Raw genomic sequence first — 22,498 nt, 5'->3', positions numbered from 1 at the left:
GGATGAGAATATAGAGAAGTGGTTTCAGAAATGAAGGACAATTCTTACCTACGCAATATATCCATATTCTATCATCCCTATGCTAGTCTGCTTTATTGGTTTACACCAGAGTAGAGGAATGATCTGAGCTCGAGATTAAATTGGTCTTTCACCAAAAGCAACTCCCTCACTTAACAATTTATCCACATCATTGTATTTAATACAGTCAAACCAATTCTCACATCCAAGGAAATTGCAGGCAATTTTCGGGACTTCTGAGAGATGACAGCACCCAAGTTCTGGATTAAAAATTAGCATTCTAGCCTCTGAAGTTTGTGTGGTCGTGAGGGAGAGACAGCTAAGCTGAAAATCTCATTGGAGCAGAGCAAGGGCAGGACAGCCATTTGCAATGCAACGTCTGCTAAAAAATTGCTACGTTGATCTTTCAGACGTGAAATTAAAGGCTTTTGATTGAATTTTTGCAAGAAATTGGATTGGCGATCAAACTAATCAACATATAACAGAAGCTCTAGAAGACAATTTTCTTTTATAAGAAATGCATAGTTAGAAACGCTGAACTAATGAAATAATTGAAAAATCTTCCCATAAAAGATGGGAAAGATAAAACATAGGTGTTACACCCAGTGAGCCCAGAATCAACTCTTTTACTAAACCAGATAAAATCAGCGATTGTGGGAAAAGGTTCGAGGAAGGAATCAAACACCTTTATAATAAAATTAGCAATTCGAAGAAATCTTAGATTATAAATTCAACATTAACTACACAATTCCAAAGCCTAAACTAAGCAAATCAAATGCATTGCATACACGAGAGCATAAAATAACCTAGATTAAAATCATGGCACAAGTCCAAAAATTATGGCAAGAGGTGTAACTAACAGCGCCTGCAAGGCGATGAGTGTAATAATGAAACTTAAAGTCATTTTTTAATAATATAAAGATACCAAAATTTTAAAACAACTCTTATAAATAAAATAGACTAAATGATATATATTTAAATTAAAAATTCTTTAGAAGTAAAATAAAATAAATAATAACTAAATTAAAAAAAAAGTTATTAACAAGAACTTTTGTCAGAGCATAAGATAACCTAGATTAATCATGGCATGAGTCCAAAAATTATGGCAAGAGGTGTAACTTACAGCGGCTGCAAGCGATGAGTGTAATAATGAAACTTAAAAGTCGATTTTTAATAATATAAAGATAACAAAATTTTAAAACAACTAATAAAATAGCCTAAATAATTTTTATTTTTTTAAAATTCTTTACAAGTAAAGTAAAATAAACAAGAGCTGTGATACAGCTGGAGTCCCTGCAAGATGATGAGTGTAATAATGAAACTTTAAAGTCAATTTTTAATAATATAAAGATACCAAAATTTTAAATTAACTCTTATAAATAAAATATATAATAAATAAATAGCCTAAATAATATATATATTTTTAAAATTCTTTACAAGTAAAATAAAATAAACGAGCTGTGATACAGCTGGAGTTCCTGCCAATTGCAAAAAAATAGCAGAAAATAGTAGAGATTAACAAAAAATATTGATTTGTAGTGAGGAAATTGCAATTGAGATGAATGGTTAGAGGACTTTTATTTGTTTTTTTTTGACAATATAATAGATCCTTAGGATTATAAGAAAGCTATAAGATTTTGCAAAATCATGCTAAATAATTGTCAATAATCACTATCTCAAAGATATGCAATGTTTAGTCTAAAGGAGAATAGGCAATACAACTTATGTAGCTCTACTTAAAGTAGATATGGGAAACTGTTTAGTCTAAAGGAGAATAAGCAATACAACTTATGTAGCTCTACTAAAAGTAGATATGGGAAACTGTTTAGTCTAAAGGAGAATAAGCAATACAACTTATGTAGCTCTACTAAAAGTAGATAAGTTGTACTAAAAGTAGATATGGGAAATTGCAAGCTATTTGGAAAATAGCAAGATCCTTCAAAATTTTAACAAAACCATTATATCCTTCAAATATTTGTTTGATGAAAGAGTGGAACTAAAGAGATACCTAGATGCAGTAGTGTACATATTTCGAAAAATATGAGTCCCTTCAAAAAAATCTCAATCCCTTTGACTAGATTCTCTCATATTTTTAACTCTAGACCTTTGTCTCATCCTATAAAAATACTTGCAAAACAAAAAGTAGAAACCAATCTAAATGCGATAAACTAGTATAAATTTTAAAACCCTAACTATAATTAAAAAACAAAATGATCCTATAGAGAACACTACATATGTTTTATCTGAATTTGAAATTAATTACTTATCAATATTTGGATAATTATAAGTTTGTTTGTTGTCAGATAAAATAATAATAATGGTGGATCAATGCAGTGTTATCTCTATGTGTAGATGATAAGCAAAATACAAAATGGTCCTTTGAAGAAAATTGATAGTTCACATGAAAAGTTGAAGTGATCATCTTGCCATATAAAATTAAACTTACAGAAGGAATTTTACATAGTTGAAATCGGAAGATGTAGTTCCACTACTCGAGCATGAACATGAAACATTTTGTCAGCTTTTCAGATAGTTCTTTGCAAATTTAAAAATTGCAAACAAATTCAAAGGCTATGTAATTCTAGTTTCAAATCATAATCTCCCTATGTGTGTTTGACCCTTTCCAATTTAGAGCAACAAAAAGGCATTGTTACATTGAAAAGGGGAGGAAAAGTGCAGGGCAGGGCAAGCAAAAAGATTGTTTTTTCTTTGCACATTAAATAAATGCAAATAGATTCAAAGGTTATGGAATTCTTGTTTCAAATCACATTCTCTCTGCATGCATTTACTCCCTTCTAATTTACAGTGATAGAAAAACATTGTTACATTGAAAAAGGGGAGGAAAAGTATAGGGCACCGCAAACAAAAATATTATTTTATTTAGGGATAAATTCTCTTGGAAGGGGGTGACAAAATGATTTTGTAGGAGAAATTTTTGAGAATTGAAAGGTTGTTGTGAAGCATAAGAGATTAGGCCACTAGAGGATCTCTCAATGGAGAAAGAGGCGGTGTTAATGGTGATGTGTCCCAAGGTTGTACCAACAATGACGAGGATGAAAGTAAGGTTGCAAAGGGAGTCATGTTCTGCAATGAAAGCTTGTCCTTGTACGAAGGAAAATTGTCCCCCTCATAGATTAGATTGGAGATCTAAAAATTGTGTCGCTATGATAGAGACAGTGATAGAGATAGAGATAGAGATGGGGGTTTAGACCTATGCTAAAAAATAGAGGGTGAAGTGGAACAAGAAGAGGAGAGCCACGAAGTAGAGGACAATGACCTGCAACGTATTATTCTATAGGGTAAGGAAATCTAGAGGGAATAGGAGTGACCACATATTGTTTTAAAGTTCAGCCCTTGGTTTATCATGATGGGGATGGGTGGCCTCACCCAAAAAAATCATAATAGTGACCATTTATCCTCTTGTAATAAACAACCACCCTATGATTACTAATGGGAATGAAGAAACAACTGACCAAGAACACTATCATTATAGTACCTACCAATGATACCGAAGTGGTGGCAATGAAGATTGGCTAAATGAGCTGTTGCTTGTAGGTGACATGGAACACTTGGAGGTCTCTGAAGCGAAGGAGTTGAAGAAGCTCTTTGTGTAAGTTGTTATTGGCTACAAAGAAGGGGACATGGATTGCAAAGACTTGTAGTAACTTTCATGCACCTTCTTTTGCTGAGAAATCAATTCAATAGAATACACATACTTCCATTGATGCTTTTCATCATCTTCTTCATGTTCGACATCCTCCATGGTTTCTTCTTTAATGGTGAAAAGCAATTTGGAGGGGGCTAACTATCCCAAAAGGGCTAGGCTTAATTGATAGACTCTAAGCACCGACTTAGGTGGTCGTCTCACTAACACCCTTCCCTTTTCCTTTGTGCATTTGTTTGTTACATTTTCCTAGCCACCGTTTGGGGTGATTATGTTTTTTCCCATTTTTGCACAACGAGTTTTGAATATAGGCTAAGTGTGGGCCTAAGCATATAAGAACTGTAATAGTAGAATATAAAATTTGAGTTGGGCTGATTTCATTAAAATATTTATTTTATAATTTTTCAAACATAATTTATCATACTTATCTCATCTATAACTAATTAATTTTGAATTATAAAATACATATAGATATATAAAATAGTGGTTAGACACTTTATAAAAAAAAATTTAATTACAAAGTGTCTAACCACTATTTTATATATCTATATGTATTATATAATTCAAAATTAATTATTTATAGATGAGATAAGTATAATATAATAAATTATGTGAGCAAAATAAAATAATTTTTGAAGTAAAAAATATATTAACAATAAAACTTGTATAAAAATTTAACATTAAAATAATTTTTTTTTTTTTGATGGAGGTCCAGCCCGATACGGGGGCACGAGCATTCCGCCAAATTCGTCGGGGGCACGATCCCGACCTCTTCCCTTATGATGTTGGAGCCTTGCACTCAACAAGACTTGATCCCTGGTGGGTTCATTTGGAGCCATTCAACTTCACCAGTAGACCAAGGGCCCATCGACATTAAAATAACTAAAAAAAATCATTAAAAAAAATAAAAAATATATTTTAATAGTGATTTTTTTAATTTACAAAATAAAATAAAATATAAAGATATATAGAGTAGGGGTAGAAATTTTTCAATTTTAAATATATTTGCCTAATCTAATTAAAAAATTAAAAAATTAAATATATCAAGATATAAAGTAGTGATAAATTTTTTATTACTTCATATTTTATAATTTTTCTAACTACTATTTTACATGTCTATACATTTTTTAAATTCAAAATTAATTACTTATAGATGAGATGAATATAATATAATAAATTATGTGAATAAATAAATTAATTTTTAAAATAAAACATATATATTTCTTAAATAAATTCTTATAATAATAAAAATAATAATTTTAAATAAATAAATCATTATTAAAATACATTATTTTTATTCTTATATAATTATAAATCAACTGAAAAAAATATGTCTAATTTAGTTTTTTTACTTTACTATTATAGGCTTCTTATACACCTAAGCCCATACTTAGCCTTTATTCGCAGAAACCTTGTTGTCGGGTGTCGGGACAGGGAGAAAAAAGATAATTGCTCCAAAACGGCGGACGAAAAAGGGTAACAAAATGGTTAAAACAAATGCACAAATAGAAAATTCTTAACATCAGTCACACATACACACGTGAACAATCACATAACCACAACAAAACATTAGAAAAATTATTAAATTTTTTCTTGCTCATTTTTCATTCATTGCAAGGCTTTTTTCTATAATTTTTAATCGAAAAATATAAATACTGTAAGCGTCTAAAAAAGGTCAACGCTTGTGATGTCATACTTTAACATGTCCGCGCGACCTTATTTTAAGGTTTTTTGTATTTTACTAACACTTCCTCTATGTTGCACATTTGGTCTTTATCATTTGTCAACATCATGTCATTCTTCTACTTTCTCTTCCTATTCGATCCTATTTAATCGTTTCAATTTGGGTCTTATTGATGTCAATGTCAATTGTCATTTCATGATCATGGTTAGCTATCAATTTCATATAATCATCATTTTTAATCCTAATCAATTTCAATCAATTCTCAATGTCATGTCACCAACCATTATCAATCAATTTTCATTTATCAATCATCAATCGATTTTCCATCAATCATTTATCTTCATCAATTGTCCTTGTCATTTCAATCATTAAGATCAATCTTGAGCATTGATTTCAATAAATTTTAGTTAATTTGTCAATCATTATATCAATCAATCAATTCAATCATTAAATCCTAATCATGTTAATTATTTCACGACATCATCTTGATTTATGTCTCTCTCTTAGGGTTTAATAATTCTTTAATTATTAATCCTTTACTAATATTTTTCTTAGGATAAATGAAATTATTCATTTACCCTATGTCTTGTGTCACAATTAATACTTCATTTAATTGGCTAATTAGTCTTTTATGAATTAATTAATAAATGAGAATTATTAATTAATGTCATCTAATTCCTAATTTCCACCTCATTTTCTAATTTGCTAAATTCAATTTCCACCTCATTTTCTAATTTGCTAAATTCAATTTCCACCTAATTATCTTCTTCTAGTTGCTCCTATTTTTGTGCTTCCTTTGTCATAAGTTGGAAGCATGATTCTCTCAATTTGTCATAAGTGTTAAAATAGAAACTTGTCATAACTCTTGACATAGCAACTTGTCCTCACACCTTGCATGGAAAATTTGTCATAGTCATGACATAGAAGGTGTCATAAGCCTTCTCTTTTCAATTCAATTTTCCAATTTCAAATCAAATTACCTCTTTTGAGTCTTCCATGCTAATTTCATGATTTCTTCAATTTGTCTATAAATTGGTCTCTCTCATCATTGGATATAAAACCATATTTTCAAGTATCCTCGTGCTGTCAAAATCAATCTTGCTTCATGCTTTTGCACTTGTAGGTGAGATCCACACAAGCCTAATTTGGAGGAGAAAGAAAGCCAATGAAGAGACATGGAGGAGATGCTTTGATGTCTTATGGTTTGCATTTATTTTTGAGTATCTTGTCTTCATACCTTTATTGTGTGTATTAGGAGTTATTTTCATTATCTTTTAGGTTTGTGGTTGCCTATTTGTATGCTTTGATGCCTTTTCCTAAATTCCCAGTTACAAATACCACCAACAAAAATATGATGGACGAATCAGAAAATGAAAAAAATTGTCTAATATACTAGTTTTTTAATCTAAAAACTACAAACCATAGGGAAATTCATTTATATATCTGTTGGCGTGCTTCCTGAGTAGAACTAATAGGCGTTTAGTGCAAGGCAAAAACATTAGTAGCAACAATTTATTTTATTTTATATTTTATAATGAATGATGATGTGAGATTTTGCCAAGATCTAGAGGCAATGGAAAACACAAATAAGAGAGAACAAAATAGATGATAGGAATAAACTGTATTCTATCAAGATGCAAAATATGATCAACTGGATCATTACAAGATGTTCAATATTTGTCTGTTGTCCGTACAAACAATGTAGATGAGTTTTCTTATATAGGCAAGGCTAGGGATATGTGAGCACACAAACATGACATGTGACTCAATAAGAAACAAGGGTAGGTATGAAATAGGTGTGGTAGGTAGGAGAAATAATAAAATATTCCACATGAGGTGGATCACCCACCGAAGGTGGAATTATCACTCCACAATAAGTGGATATGATAGAGTAGTAACAAGATCAACACCATAAAAGGTGGAAATTCTCCTACACACACCATCCCAATGTGGCACAAACACCCAAGTGTCTCATACCCAAACTACTATGAAATGCATGTACCTAAGTAAACTTAAGTATAGTGTAATGATATCCAACATGAATAATTATTTACACCAACAGATGGTATAATTAATTGTTAGTAAAAATTAAAAGTTACATACGTGCACAAAATAGAACTATTTTGAATTAAATAAAATAACCCTTTATTATATTAATTTTTTTAGTAAATAACAATTTTGAATTAAAAAAAAACCCTTTAATTATATAAAAAACTTCTAGTAAACAAAGCAAATATTTTGAGTCCATAGAAAAAGGCAATCTGGGTTTGGTGGGGAGGGGTGGTTTCCAAGGATGATAAGGGACAAATAGTGTGGTCCTAAGTAGATAGCAAATGACAATCTTGGTTTGGTGGGGGAGGTGTGGTTTGAAGGATGATAAGGGACAAGTATTGGTGATTGGAGCCTTTGATTTTGGTTATGATACTATTGATTAGAGCATTTGATTTTGGTTATGATACTAATGATTGAATGAGGCTCTATCATTGGGAGAGCCCATACTAAATATTTGTAATGACTATACATGCACTTTGCAAAAGCTAGTTTTGTGCATCTTTGTCTGCTTTTCTCGAATCTATCTTTGTTGTCCCCAGATTTTGTCATCTACACATACAAAGAAGAGAAAATGTGTTGTTTGATAGGGGTTTGCCTAGGTCAAACCCTGAGTTGGAATTAACTTTTGAATGAAATTGATAAATTGAAAGGAAAGTTTGCATGTTATACCTCAAGTTTTCTATTGTTAGTGATGGTTGATGATGCAATGCTCTTTGAATGTGATCACAAGTGTCAACAAGACATGACAAGACACAAACAAATCAATCCTAAAAACATGCATGAGGATTGTTGTAACCTATTGCTCTATAATGCTTGGATATGAAGAATACTTGAAAAATATGGTGGAATGAAATGATGTCTTTTTGATATGCTATAATACGCTTGTGATTGGAATGCTTGAGGATGGAGGATTGTGGATGAAAATGAATGAAGAAAAATGCTCTTATATAGGGTTCTCATGACATTTTGTAAATTAGATTGACCTTTAACAATCATATTGAAGTATCGGGATCGGGAACCAATTAGCGGGAATCAAACATTGACATTCAAAATTGGTCTCAAATTTGAGGGACAAGGATGCCCAAATGTCCTTGTCTAGGACAAGGGCATATAAATGCCTTTGTCCACCCAAAACAAGGTAGATCAAACATGAATCAAGTGCATTCAATCCCCCAGGATAGAGGTCCAGATTACCCATATAAACACATGATTTTAGTTTTGCAGTACAAAAGCTAGAAATAGACTTGGAAGAGAGCTATGAGGAAACTCATTAAGAAAAGGGCACAAAAAGTAGTGTAAAATTGTAAGGAGTTACAATTTCTGATGCTACATTTACAACACTCATCCTATTTGCTAGAGAAAGTGATCTTCTATATATACATGGATTTGCATTTAGATTTACTTCAAAAGTAAACTTAGATACGTTTGAACCATAACAACCAATCTTCAATGTCGGGCTGTAGAAGATAGACCTACTGCTTCATAGTTGGCTCCAAGAAATTCAAATTCAAATTAAGAATTTAGTTGTTTGACAAGTTTGAATGTCAACTATCAATTTCTCTTATTTGTGGTAGAATGGACACACATGATGCAAGATTGTAAACAAACCAAATATACTTCCCATCTGGGCCTACCATAGATATATGGCATGATTGTGCAGTTTCATAACAAGAGATGGTCCCAAAAGAATGTTGTAGACGTGTAGGAGCCATCCGATCACTGACATTGAGTTGACATGTCTTCATTCCATGATTTTGCAACTAAAGGAGATGGTCTCCACACAAGTCTTACGAACACATAAAATCCATTTGACCTCCCAAATCCAATCTCAATTGTTTATCTGGTTTGATAAAAACATTAAGTCCTATCATAGGAAATATTAAAGTCTTTGTTCTTCTGGTTGGGCTGATAACTGTTAGGTAGAGGGGCTCAGTGAACAAAATGACCATGAAGGATTAATTGGTAACTTAAAAGACCAACTATGGGTGATACCAAGTCATTGAGTAGATAAAAGGAAAGTGTTCACATCTAAAATTGAGACTTTTTTAGAAATATGGCAATATGAAAATCCGAGTTAGACCAGACAGATAAAAAAATTGATTCCAAGGCCAAAATTATCATCTCCAAATAATCCAACCAAGACAATTTTTTTGTGATGACATGTCCAATACCTATATACCATTATCCTGCATGTGATATAGGAACAATCCTTTGCAACAATAGGAATATATCATGACAATATTTACAACTCTGCATGGCAACTTTTGCAACATTGAAATGGTTTTGCAAGCATTCTCCCCTTATTATGAACATCATAATGATGTTTGCCAACAACTTCCTTGCCTTGTAGACTTGACATCAATGGCAACAACAATTGCTAACAATCTCCCCCTTTGCTATTGATGACAACACAACTTAAAGAAATATATTCTAAACAACAACATGAAAAATTTGGCTTAATTTATTCCTCGGTACTGTTCTCCCCCTTTGACGCATCTCCTGTATCCATCCTCAAGGAAATATCTCTCCCCTTTCTAGGTATCTCTTTATTTCAATATATATCCCCCTTTTTGTATCTCTCTCCCCCTTCGACATAAATGATAAAGGACAGTCTTAAATTCTTACTTCCAAGGATATAAAATAGGACTTTGACAAACTCCCCCTAGATTGATGCTTCATCTATACACTTAGAGATGGGAAGAAGGGGCTACCATTCCTAGCTTCTCCATGAGAAACTCAAATGTCTCTTTAGGAAGGGGTTTCATAAATATGTCTACAATTTGATCCTTTGTAGCAACATACTCCAATTTGACTTCTTGATCAACAACTTTCTCTCTTAGAAAATGATACTTGATTGATGTGTGACATCCCACTTGTGCTCTAGATATTTGGATGTTATTTTATGCATCAATATTTGTTGTTCAATATTGTGGAATGATGTTTTACAAAACATATGTTGATGATTTAGTATTAATCATGATGAAATATGAGATGTTTTCTTTTGTTATCAATAAATGCAATGATAGAGATATGTCAGGATTTCAGACTAACTACGTGAATTTGTCCAAGTGTGTGTGCAGGATATTGTCGTCCTCTGAGAAGGGAGGGGAAGTATCATCAGGTCGGGAGATAACGAAAGGACTCAATGCCATCTGTAATCCTATCTGTAAGTTGAGTCGCATTAATCTTGTTACTGTTAACCAATACGTGCTAGGTAATCCTATTTTGGTCAGTATAGATGATTAGGGTTTTATCGTCCTAGTATTGGAGTTGGTATTCTTTTCTTGTGACCAAACCTTTTTGAGATCCTAGTCCTTACTCTTTATGCTCGTATAGTAGTGAAACTCCCTAGTGTTAATTATTTATTTTTATAAACAGAAAAACTCAATTCATGCATATGTATATATATGTTTAAATATATAGTATATGCATACATATATATACATGTAAGTATATGTACGTACTCAAGACATTGAGAGATACACACATATACATATTGTATATATGTATATAAATATATATACATATACGTGCAACTCAAAGTTATTTTAAAATGATTAATACTAGCCATGATACAACATTGGCATGAAAGCCTTATGTTCGAGTGACTTGGACTTGTAGAAGATTAATAACTTTTATCAAGCACTGCTTAAATTATACATAAGCCAATGGGTTGGAAAGAATTCTTTTCAAGTTTAATTAAGCAATACTCGAACCTATGTTTGAGATGGGCACCACCATAGTGGTTGGGTGAATTTCATGGCATGTTTCTCAAATTCGTATGAAATGAAAATGTATGCGAGAATTAGTATAATCAATATATCAAAATTGAAACTAGAAACTCACAATACCAACAAAACTTTTGAGTATAAAGACTAACTAGGCTTAAACTATTTTAAACAAGTTAATTCCCCAAGATGTGTCTCATTGTTCTCTACCTCACAAGATTCTTCAAGTCAATGGTTGTTCCTAGATCATTGAGCAACTAACTTTTGGAATGAAAACTCCAAGAATAAGTGATAGTGAATGATAATGATCTATTTGCAATGCATTCTAGACCTATATGGATTATTATGAGTTAACTAAGATATGATATTATGCTATGATAAAGATGATGATATGATAATGGAACTAATTAGATATGCTAACATGATTCATGATTAAAATACTATGTTAAAGTGCTCCTAAATGATTAAAATGTTATCATCAAAGAGAGGCTAAAATGCTTTTTAAAATTAGACTATAATGTAAATGCATGAAAACTTGGATCTGAATAATGAGAGAAATGAGGACTATTTATAGAAGAAATGGGCAATTGGATGGTTAAGATTGAGTAATCTTAACAAGGGTTAGGATTGAATGATCTTCAATCCATGTGAGACTTTCAACCCAATCCCATGTTGGCAAGTGTCACCATGAGGAGGCTTGAGAGGAGAGAGAAGAGGTATTAAATGCCCAAGAAGACATGGTGGTTACCCTAAGGGGTAAGGTTAGGGTTGAGTTATTGGATAATGCTTTTACCCAAAGGATAAACTCTTGTACAAGGGTTAAAGAGACAACCATGGTCAAAGCAATGAATGCTTGAAGAGACCTATGGGTTAGATAAGGGTTAAGTTAGAGAGAAAGTCTCTAACCAAGGGTTGGGGTTGAGTTAACCAATAATGGTTATTGAAGACTTTGGAGGTTAACTTGTTGGAGATACAACCTTTAATGGTTTATGAAGACTTTGAGGGTTTTTGAGAACTGACCGTTTTCTTAAGGAATGTGCAAATGCTTAAGGGGGGGATTAGGCTAATAGGAAGTGATTAGAAGAATCTAGAAGGGGTTTAGGCATGCAAGTGGATTTTGTTAGGAGAATGCAAGTGGGAGGATATTTTTGGATTTAATTAAAATAAAATTGATTTATTTCAATTATTGGTTGCAACTTGCATTGGAAAGATATTTAAATAAATTTGATTTATTTTAATTGGAGAGGTCTTTTTAATTAAAGGTAAACTAAATTAAAGGGAAAAAGGGAGATTTAATTAAATAAAGGTGATTTATTTAATTAAAGGCTAGAACGTGGTTAGATGAATTAAATTAAATAAATTGAATAATTTATTTAATCAAATAGAGGAATATGGGGGGAATTAATTAAATATGATTTAATTAATAAAGGAATTGATTTAAATGGATTAAATTTATTTAATTAGATGGTCAGATTTATACGTCTACATTTTGCCGCTTTGAAGTGATGTGTGTGCACATGTTAGTTCAAAGAAAAATCACTTGATTTATATATATAAAAAATTAATTTTACCCCGGATGCTAATTTGATGTAATGATGTCGCCTCGAGAGATGAATCAGGGATTTTTCGATGTTTGAGAATTTTTCGACAATTTTTAATTTTTTCAAAATTTTGATTATGTTGACGATGTGAAATTGTGGGATATTCACAAATTGATTCATCTCCCAAAATTTTTTTGGTATTGGTTAGGTGAATAAACATTAAAAAAAAAGGGAAAATACATTCCCACTTATTTACCCTCCCTTTTACCCCCTTGAAAAGGTAAAAAGTGAAAAAGAAGATTCATTTGTACACTTGTCTTCTTGCGATTGGTGATTTTGAGCTCTGACAAGAAGATGCCGATTCTATACCACAATCATCGATTCGAGCACGTCAGGCGGTACCAACAACCTACCACATATGGACCACTGGTAAGTGATTGAAATCCACACATTTTTGTACACACTTTTGTTAATTTTTTGTCACGTTTTTCATGTTTTGAGTGCGGATTTTCATGTTCTAGTGTGTAGGTGTGAACTTTTAGCACATACGAAATGATATTTAGCGCGTAGAAAACTAGGGTTTTAGTTTAGCACTTTGAATTAAAATTTTAGCACATAGTTCGGGTTTAGCGCGTCGACCGTGGTGTTTAGCACATTTGATTGAAAGATTAGTGGTTATGGGGCAGTGTAGCGCTTTTGAGGTGTGTTTCAATGCATAGAGCTGTAAGATGAAAAATTTATGCTTTGCTGAGGTGATTTTTGATTTGATGAACTTGGATATGATTTGTGTAGATGCCATTGATGTTGATATGGGTCTGATTGATTGAATTTCTTGTTATGGGGTATGATATGGGTCTTTGATCTTGATTGATTGATATGGGTTTGATATGGGTCATGATATGGGTCTTTGATCTTGATTGCTTGATATGGGTCACGATAGGGTTCTTGATTGCTTGATATGGGTCTGATATGGGTCACAATTTGGTTCTTTGATATGATTCCTGATATGATTGTTCTAGAGATTGATCGGATTGGATTGGATTGATATGTGGGTAAGTGCACCAAGATGGTGGACAGAAAAGTGGGCACATGCAAAAAAAATCAAAATTTTTCATAACCTGTGCGTGTTTTGGAACTTCATAAACATGCCTAGCCAAAAACAATTAAAAAAATAAAAAGTTCCTCAAAACCCATACGGGTTTTGAGGAACATTATATTTTTTAGAAACCCGTATGGGTTATGCAGAACTAGGAACCAAATAGGAAGTGGGGAGAGAGATAGAGGGAGAGAGAGAGAGAGAGGGAAAGAAAGAGAAGGGAGAGAGAGTGAGAATAGGATTAAGAGAGGGAGAGGAAGAGAGAGAGAGAGAGAGAGTAGGGGTAGGAAGAGAGGGATATAATAGGATAAGGAGAGGGGGAGGGAGAGAGAAGGGAATGGAGAGAGAGAGAGAGAGAGAGAGAGAGAGAGAGAGAGAGAGAGAGAGAGAGTAGGGTCAAGAGAGGGGGAGGGAGAGAGAGAGAATATGATAAGATAACGAGAGGGAAAGGGAGAGGGAGGGGGAGAGAAAGAGAGAGAAGGGGGAGAGGGTGAGAATAGGATATAATAATGAGAGAGAGAGAGAGAGAGAGAGAGAGAGAGAGAGAGAGAGAGAGTAGGGTCAAGAGAGGGGGAGGGAGAGAGAGAGAATATGATAAGATAACGAGAGGGAAAGGGAGAGGGAGGGGGAGAGAAAGAGAGAGAAGGGGGAGAGGGTGAGAATAGGATATAATAATGAGAGAGAGAGAGAGAGAGAGAGAGAGAGAGAGAGAGTAGGGTCAAGAGAGGGGGAGGGAGAGAGAGAGAATATGATAAGATAACGAGAGGGAAAGGGAGAGGGAGGGGGAGAGAAAGAGAGAGAAGGGGGAGAGGGTGAGAATAGGATATAATAATGAGAGAGAGAGAGAGAGAGAGAGTAGGAGGAGGAGAGGGTGAGAGACATGAAGTAGAGAGAGAACGAGAAGGAGAAAATGGTGAGAGAATTGGCAGAGAGAGAAGTGTGAGGGGGAGAGAGACGAGATAGAACTCAAGGAGGATAATTAGGGCTCATAATAGATAGAGACGGTGATGGGGGAAGGAAGCTGAGAGAGAGGAAAAGAAGAGAGACATGCATGTATACAAACATATATATATATATATATATATATATGCATACATACATACATAAACACATATCATATATGTATGTCTATACATATGCGTAGTAAATGCTAAGTTTACAAGCATACATTATTATGTCTTCATAACTCGTACAGGTTTTGTGAAACACAAAATAATGGTTTTAGTTCTACATAACCCATACGGGTTATGTAGAAATGTGAATAATGGTTTTAGTTATACATAATCCGTACGTGTTATGTAGAACTATGAATAATGATTTTAGTTCTACATAACCCGTACGTATACAAACATATATACATATATCTATATAAATAAATGTATATATAACTATAGATATGCATATATACATACATAAACACATATCATATATGCATGTCTATACATATGCGTCGTAAATGCTAAGTTTACAAGCATACATTATTATGTCTTCATAACCCGTACAGGTTTTGTGAAACACAAAATAATGGTTTTAATTCTACATAACCCATACGGGTTATGTAGAACTGTGAATAATGGTTTTAGTTATACATAACCCGTACGGGTTATGTAGAACTATGAATAATGATTTTAGTTCTACATAACCCGTACAGGTTATGTAGAACTGTGAATAGTACTTTTTGTTTTTCAAAACCCGTGTGGGTTTTGGCTTGGTAAGAGGGTTGGAAAACGACCCCAAGGCTTGCAAGCCCATTTTCTCCCCATTTTCGTCCCTTTACACGTTTTCTCATCTTCTAACATGATTTCTTGACTTCATTGTCATCAGGTTTACAAATGATCAAGTGGGTATCTCTAAAATTACCACCATAATCTCACACGTCTTCTCAGTTTTTTGACCATATAAATTTTCTATTTTTGGACAACATTAGCATAGTAAATTTTAATAGTTTAGAAACTAGATTTAGAGTACTACAATTGTTATTCTTTTCTCAACTCCTATTTTTGAGTGCATGACCTTCAAATATCTCTTTGAAGTTAAGGTTTACCTGTTTTTTTTTAAAAAGTGGCCACTTATACCCCCCTTTTTGTTCACCATCTTGGTGCACTTACCCATGTGCTCTTTAATCTTAATTGATTCTCAATATGATACTGATCTTGAGGATTGATAGTTGGATTCTGATATTAAATTCTTGTTGTGATTGATATGTTCTTGATTGATCAAATTAATGTGTTTTGATAAGTTTGATTTGATTGATGACTGACGGTGGATTTTGGATATGAGTCTATGGGATCTTGATATGGTGCTTGTTGATTTTGATACGGTATTGTTTTTATTTTGTGATGGAGATGATCTTGATTGATAGATTTGATTTGATAAATGTAATTTGATCAATGCAATTTGATCAATGATTTATTTAACTTGATATGGTTTCAAAATGCAGGTGAGATTAGGTGTCCTTCAATCTTGGGAGTGATTCCCAAAGACATGGAGATTGATCCCGTAGCTGTCACAGAAAGATAGAGATATTATCAAGAGATATGGATTATCATCTCTATTGGACATGTCCCAGTATACGATTAACCGAGAGCTACTGACAACTTTGGCAGAGAGGTGGCATAGCGACACCAACACATTCCATCTGACAACAGGGGAGATGACAGTGACACCAGAGGATGTGTATAGGAACTTGTGGATCACTATTGTTGGTGACCTTCCATATGAACATACTGAGGAGGGTGGTACTGAGGCTTTGTGATGAGTATTCCAGGATGAGTGGATTAGTGGATACGAGATCTCGTGGCAGGAGATAGCAAATAGCTATGCATCACTGCCTTCTGTTATTCTAGGTTTTATTGGAGGAGTCTTATGCCCCGACCGTAGGTCAAAGGGACTGGCAGTGGGATGGGGATTAGTGCTGGAGGGTAGGAGATTTTTTGAGGGGTCACGCATGTTAGTTCATCTGTACAGAGAGCTCCATCAGGTGGTGTACCTAGAGTACATGAGCTTATCAGCAGGGGTTACATTGTTACAGGTATGTGCTTGGGAGCACATATTGGTTACACGACCACTAGAAGATAGAGATAGACCAATCAACCACCCTTATATTTTTTCATACATAAGTGTTGTTGTCTAGCGTAAGTTGGGCAAACTAGAGTATTGGTGTAGAGTATTAGATGATTTGGATACAGTCATCTGGAGGCCGTATTTGGATTGTGAGGCCTGGCTCGAGGATGCATGAGAGATGCCATATACTTTTACGTCATGGTATTTGATTGGTCAGATGCCCTTCATCATTGAGAGGTTCTTACACAACCGGGTATACCGACAGTATGGCCGACAACATGGTATGCCATAGGGAGTCTTCTTATATGCTCGTCACCAGTAGGATGTTGCAGAGTGAGGTCCTACCATCTCTTTTGACGTAACGGTTATAGATTATTTGAGCCTGGGTGTACAGACTTGGGATTATGCCACTAAGGTTATTGATGCTGGTATGACAATGGAGTATTCACACTTCTAGATATCCCACGTAGTGCCATGATTGTCCGATCCAATTGAGCCAGTGCCAGCCTTTGATGATGAGGAGGAGGATAGACTATAGGGCCGTGAAGGGTAGAGACACATAGATGATGATGATGATGATAAGGAGGGCAATGGTGTTGGTGGTGGTGGTGCAACTATGAGGGTTAGCTAGGAGAAAGGGAGAGTAGTTCAGAGGAGGAGATCAAAGGTCCTCCCTCCACCAGTTACATGGATAGAGGTAGCAAGTACCTTGTCCCAAGCTCTTAGTTAGATTCGGATGCCTATGTAGCACCAGGATGCACAGATCAGGGCATTACAGGTCTTTGTTCAACAGTTACATGCATAGGTGGCACAACAATAGAGCCAAATTGCAGCACAACAAAGACATATCGCCCAGCTACAGACAGAGAGAGATACTGCACTTGAGTGGTAGGGTCGAGCATAGGCCTTGACCAATAACTTAGATAGATCAGAAGTAGGAGCCCCTCTTAGAGATACTTTGAGAGATATCCAGTACTCGACCAAAGCGGCTGAGTACTACAGACGATTATATGAGGATTTGGTCCTTAGAGAGCAGAGAGCACCAAGATTTGTGGCTGTGGCTTCTACGAGATCAGGACATAGTCACACCAGGATCAACAGTAGGGGTGTGACATGGCCATTACAACGAGACCCACCTGACAGAGATTCTGGGGTAGGGACATCTTGTGGTGATACAGATGATATGAGGCCTTATGCATCTGGAGGCAGTCATGCCTGATTGTACCATTATAGATCATTTTTTTGATGTATCTCATATACAGACATGATATCATTTTTATACTTGACCTTGATTTGAGATTTATATGAGATGAGACAATGATTTTCCTTGGTTCCACATGTGATGCTTATGATGATGTGTTCTTTTATATGATGATGTTTATGGATGTCATGAGTTTTATTCACATGCTTACAAATGTCTATATGTGATGAATCTTGTTCATGAATGCATATGATGTTATGACTGATTTGATGATGATCGTACATGGTCTTTTTGATATATGTTTGATGATGCATGATCTGACGTATATACTGATGATGATTTTAGATGTTTTATGTGCATGTCTATAGGATTTTTATGGTTATGGATGCAGATGGTGTTTAGTGTGGTGTGTGCTTTTTATTTGATAAGTGATTTTATGATGATGTGATCTATATATTTTGAAGGTGATATTTCCTTATATGATGAGTTTATGATGTATTTATGATGATGCACAATGTGATGTATTTTCCTATGAATGAATGCTTATATTCTTTGATGTGATGTATGGATGCATGATGATGTTATGATGCAAATGCCCTTAATGTTATGGATACATGATACTTGTGTACTAATGTGATGATGGAAGTGTATTTATGTGAATGAATGCATATGTGGCTAAAATGATAATGGATAAGTGCTTTGTGAAGGATAAATGCAATCTATATGGTATGTAATGAAATGCAGTGTTTTTGCAATTAATGATAATGATATGCAATTGGTGTAATGATTAAAATGATATGCAACTAAATGCCAAGATAATGATATGCATCTATATTAACCATTCAAGCGTAAGCATGTAAAGTTGTCATTCCATTGGTCAATTGTTTGTGCTCTTTTTATCATCACCGAGCTTTGGAAATGTTGGAAGTTAGTACAAGCATTAATGGCATAATTGAACCATGATGATCTGAGTACAACTTTAATGGATTTTGATATTGCAAAATGACACAAGCGTCGATGTATACTTGAACCAATACGACATGAGTGCCGTTTACGTAAAACAAACAAGAGTTAACCATTGAGTATATACAAATACGAAATGTCTTCAATGATATGTTTCCAATCATGTCTTGGGACAAAATTGCATTTTACTAATAATCGACTCACAGATAGCAAACAAAGAAAATATTAGACTCCTTCCTTGCTTCTCTAGTTCAAAGCAACCTTGAGTCACTTCGGAGATCTGATAATAAAAAAATCAAGATACAAACAGTCAAATCTTATGCTAAAGTAATCAAACCATGATTCATAATAGATCATCCATCGTGTTTCATTCTGTACCGATCCGGAAGTTGAGGTTGATTATTTTGAAAATTGTTTTTTAATTATTTCGTGTTGTCTCGTGTTTGGATTTGAATGTTATGATGTTCATCATTGAGCTTCATGATCTTTGTTTGCAAGATATGTATGCGTTCATGATGTTGTTGCTTGTTTTTAAAACCGAAAAAGGTGAATTGCCCCTAGTAAGGTCAGGATTCTTGCCCCCAGCCTTGGACACATTGTCGATATGGATATATACACTGATTACCAAGCCATGGTGAGATTTTATATAGATAAACTGTTGTAAACAATGAAGGACAGTGACTACGCTAAGTGTGTCCAAGAATGAACTATGTTAAAGAGCTTTGCTGGGCAATGGCCTAGATGAAATGGATGCAAAGGGTATGATACATGTATTGATAGATAGAAAAGACGATCTATCACAAATATCGCCCGTTACTAGGTTTTCCCTACTTTCTTTTATTGCACTTTTTTTGTTTGTTTGTATTTTTCTCTTTTTTTGCTTTTTTGTGCATTGGACAACTCAGGTGTAAAACTTGTTGAGATGAATGTTGTTGATAGGTTCATCAAATAGGTCTCCTTCTGATGTAGATAGCTGATATTGCACATTCTAGGTTTGGGAGTGTTTTCATTGTTGGTGTTATCTTGATCATTAGTGTTGTCTTGGTCATTGGTGTTAACACCAAAAATGTATGCGAGACTTAGTGTAATCAGTATATCAAAATTGAAACTAGAAACTAACATACCAATGAAACTTTTGAGTATAAAGACTAACTAAGCTTAAACTAGTTTAAACAAGTTAATTCCCCAATATGTGTCTCATTGTTCTCTATCTCACAAGCTTCCTCAAGTCAATGGTTGCTCTCAGATCATTGAGCAACTGACTTTTGGAATGAAAACTCCAAGAATGAGTGATAGTGAATGATAATGAGCTATTTGCAATGCATTCTAGACCTATATGGATTATTATGAGCTAACTAAGATATGATATTATGCTATGATAAAGATGATGATATGATAATGAAACTAATTAGCTATGCTAACATGATTCATGATTAAAATGCTATGTTAAGGTGCCCCTAAATGATTAAAATGCTATTATCAAAGAGAGGCTAAAATTCTTGTTAAAATTAGACTATAATGTAGATGCATACAAACTTGGATATGAATAACGAGAGAAATTGGTGCAGGAGCACCTAGCTTCATTCTCAGCTTCATTTTCATCTCGTTTGATTTTTGTTGTTTTAAGTTGGAATGTGGTTTAGGATGTTTTTGAAGTTGTTCTAGGTTGTTTTGATGAGTTTTGAACTCATTATGGGGTTTTGGTTTCTTGTTTTCATCTTTTTGCTCAAAGTTGCCAGTTTGGTGTTGCCTGGCAAAATGATGGAAAAATGAGTTTTTTTTGTCGTTTTTGTTTTGAAAAGGTTTTAGACATGTTTTATGCTTGGGTTTAAGGTATGAGAAGTATTTTTAGGTGAGGGTTAGTTTTGGAGGTCAATCTTGCATTTTCTAGGCACCAAAAGTTGTCATTTAGGCATCAAAATGTCAAAATTAAGTGCCCTTGGACATGTACCTATCCATACAGGAGGTTAACCAACTTGGAGAGGTATTTAATCTCCTGTTTTAACTATTATAAGGGTTGATCATTCGAAATTAAGAAGCATTTTGCAAACTTACTGTGTAGGGGAAAAAGCGAGACTAGGCTAACACGCCATAATCCTACCTTTTGACACACATCGTGGAATACGAAAGAGCCTAGAGGTATCACACAATTGGCTACTTCTTTTTGTGGAAGAGAGAGCCATGGGCTACCTATTAGGGTTTCTATTCCTTTGTTGTAATTGAAAGATAAAATGATGCAAGTTCAATTCCTAACCCAAGGTGCAAGTATGAACTAATAACAAGATTGCAGAATTGAGATTGAACAATGGAAAGCTGTAAACACAAGGACAAGACAAGAATGCAGATGCATACCCGGAGCTAAAATCTGAGTGAAAATGTTCGGGACGGGGGTGCGGGCGCCACTATCCTGATTCTGCTCCTGAAACTGCTGTTTTGCAACCTGAAGAACTGTTGGAAAATGCTGAACCTGCTGTCTGATAGAGGGGCCAGGGCGCCCAGCGCCACTGTCCCAGGGACCAGGACGCCCAGCGCCCTTGTCCTGGCAGGACCAGGGTGCCCCACGCCCCTATCCTGGTCTTTTGCCCAGAAATTTGGTGCGAAGCTCGGTTTCTGTCTGCTCCTACCGGATCTGCAATTTGCGGCGTCGTCTAAATCCCAAAATGTGCACTTATATCTGAAAAGGTATGTTGGGCGGCTATATAGGGTTTTGCCTTAGTCAAACCCCCGCTTTAGTGATTTCCACCTCCATGAATAGCCAAGTTGTATTGTAAAAGTAGTGTGTGTGCAGACCTTGTGTGTGTGCAAGATCCTAAAATGCAAGTAAGCAAACTAGAGCAACCTAGAAAGTAAACCCTAATTGCTTGTAAATGATAATGTAAATGCTCCAAATCAAGATGCAAAGTGATCTAAAGCATGAATACAAATGATGTAATGAATCTTATGCAAAGACTTGAAAACAACATGAAATCATACCCAACCCCAAGGGAGGGGTACAAGCCAATCTTCAGTCAGTGATCCCTTATTGCTCTTCAATGTCTTCAAAGCCCTAAATGGATGAATGAAATTGATGAATACTTGATGGATGGATGTTGAATGTTGTTGAAGTCTTCAAAGATTTGCTCTTTCGCTGCATAGAAGGTCCCTTAAGCCAAAATTTGGATCCTTTCAAATGAAGAAAGAGAGCTCTTATATATGAAACCCTAGGTCTTAATTTCAACTTTTGGCCGACCTAGAGATTGAATCTCCTGCCAATTTCTTGGGTTAATCTTTATTTTATGATTGGATTGTGCTCCTAAAATTTCGGGAAAAATGTCCGGGACCGTGTGCACTCCGGGCACCATGGTCCCGACAACTTTTCACCAAATTTTCAGGATCGTTGGATATGATGATTTTAGAGAGAATCCCGAAGTTACAGGTGATTTCGAGATGTTTTGACCCTCGAAATCAAGCCCCCAAGTTCAAAATAGGACCTAATTAGGGTTTTTGAT

Source organism: Cryptomeria japonica, chromosome 11 (genome assembly GCF_030272615.1).
Source record: "Cryptomeria japonica chromosome 11, Sugi_1.0, whole genome shotgun sequence".
Taxonomy (NCBI): domain Eukaryota; kingdom Viridiplantae; phylum Streptophyta; class Pinopsida; order Cupressales; family Cupressaceae; genus Cryptomeria; species Cryptomeria japonica.
This window is presented reverse-complemented; position numbering follows the sequence as displayed.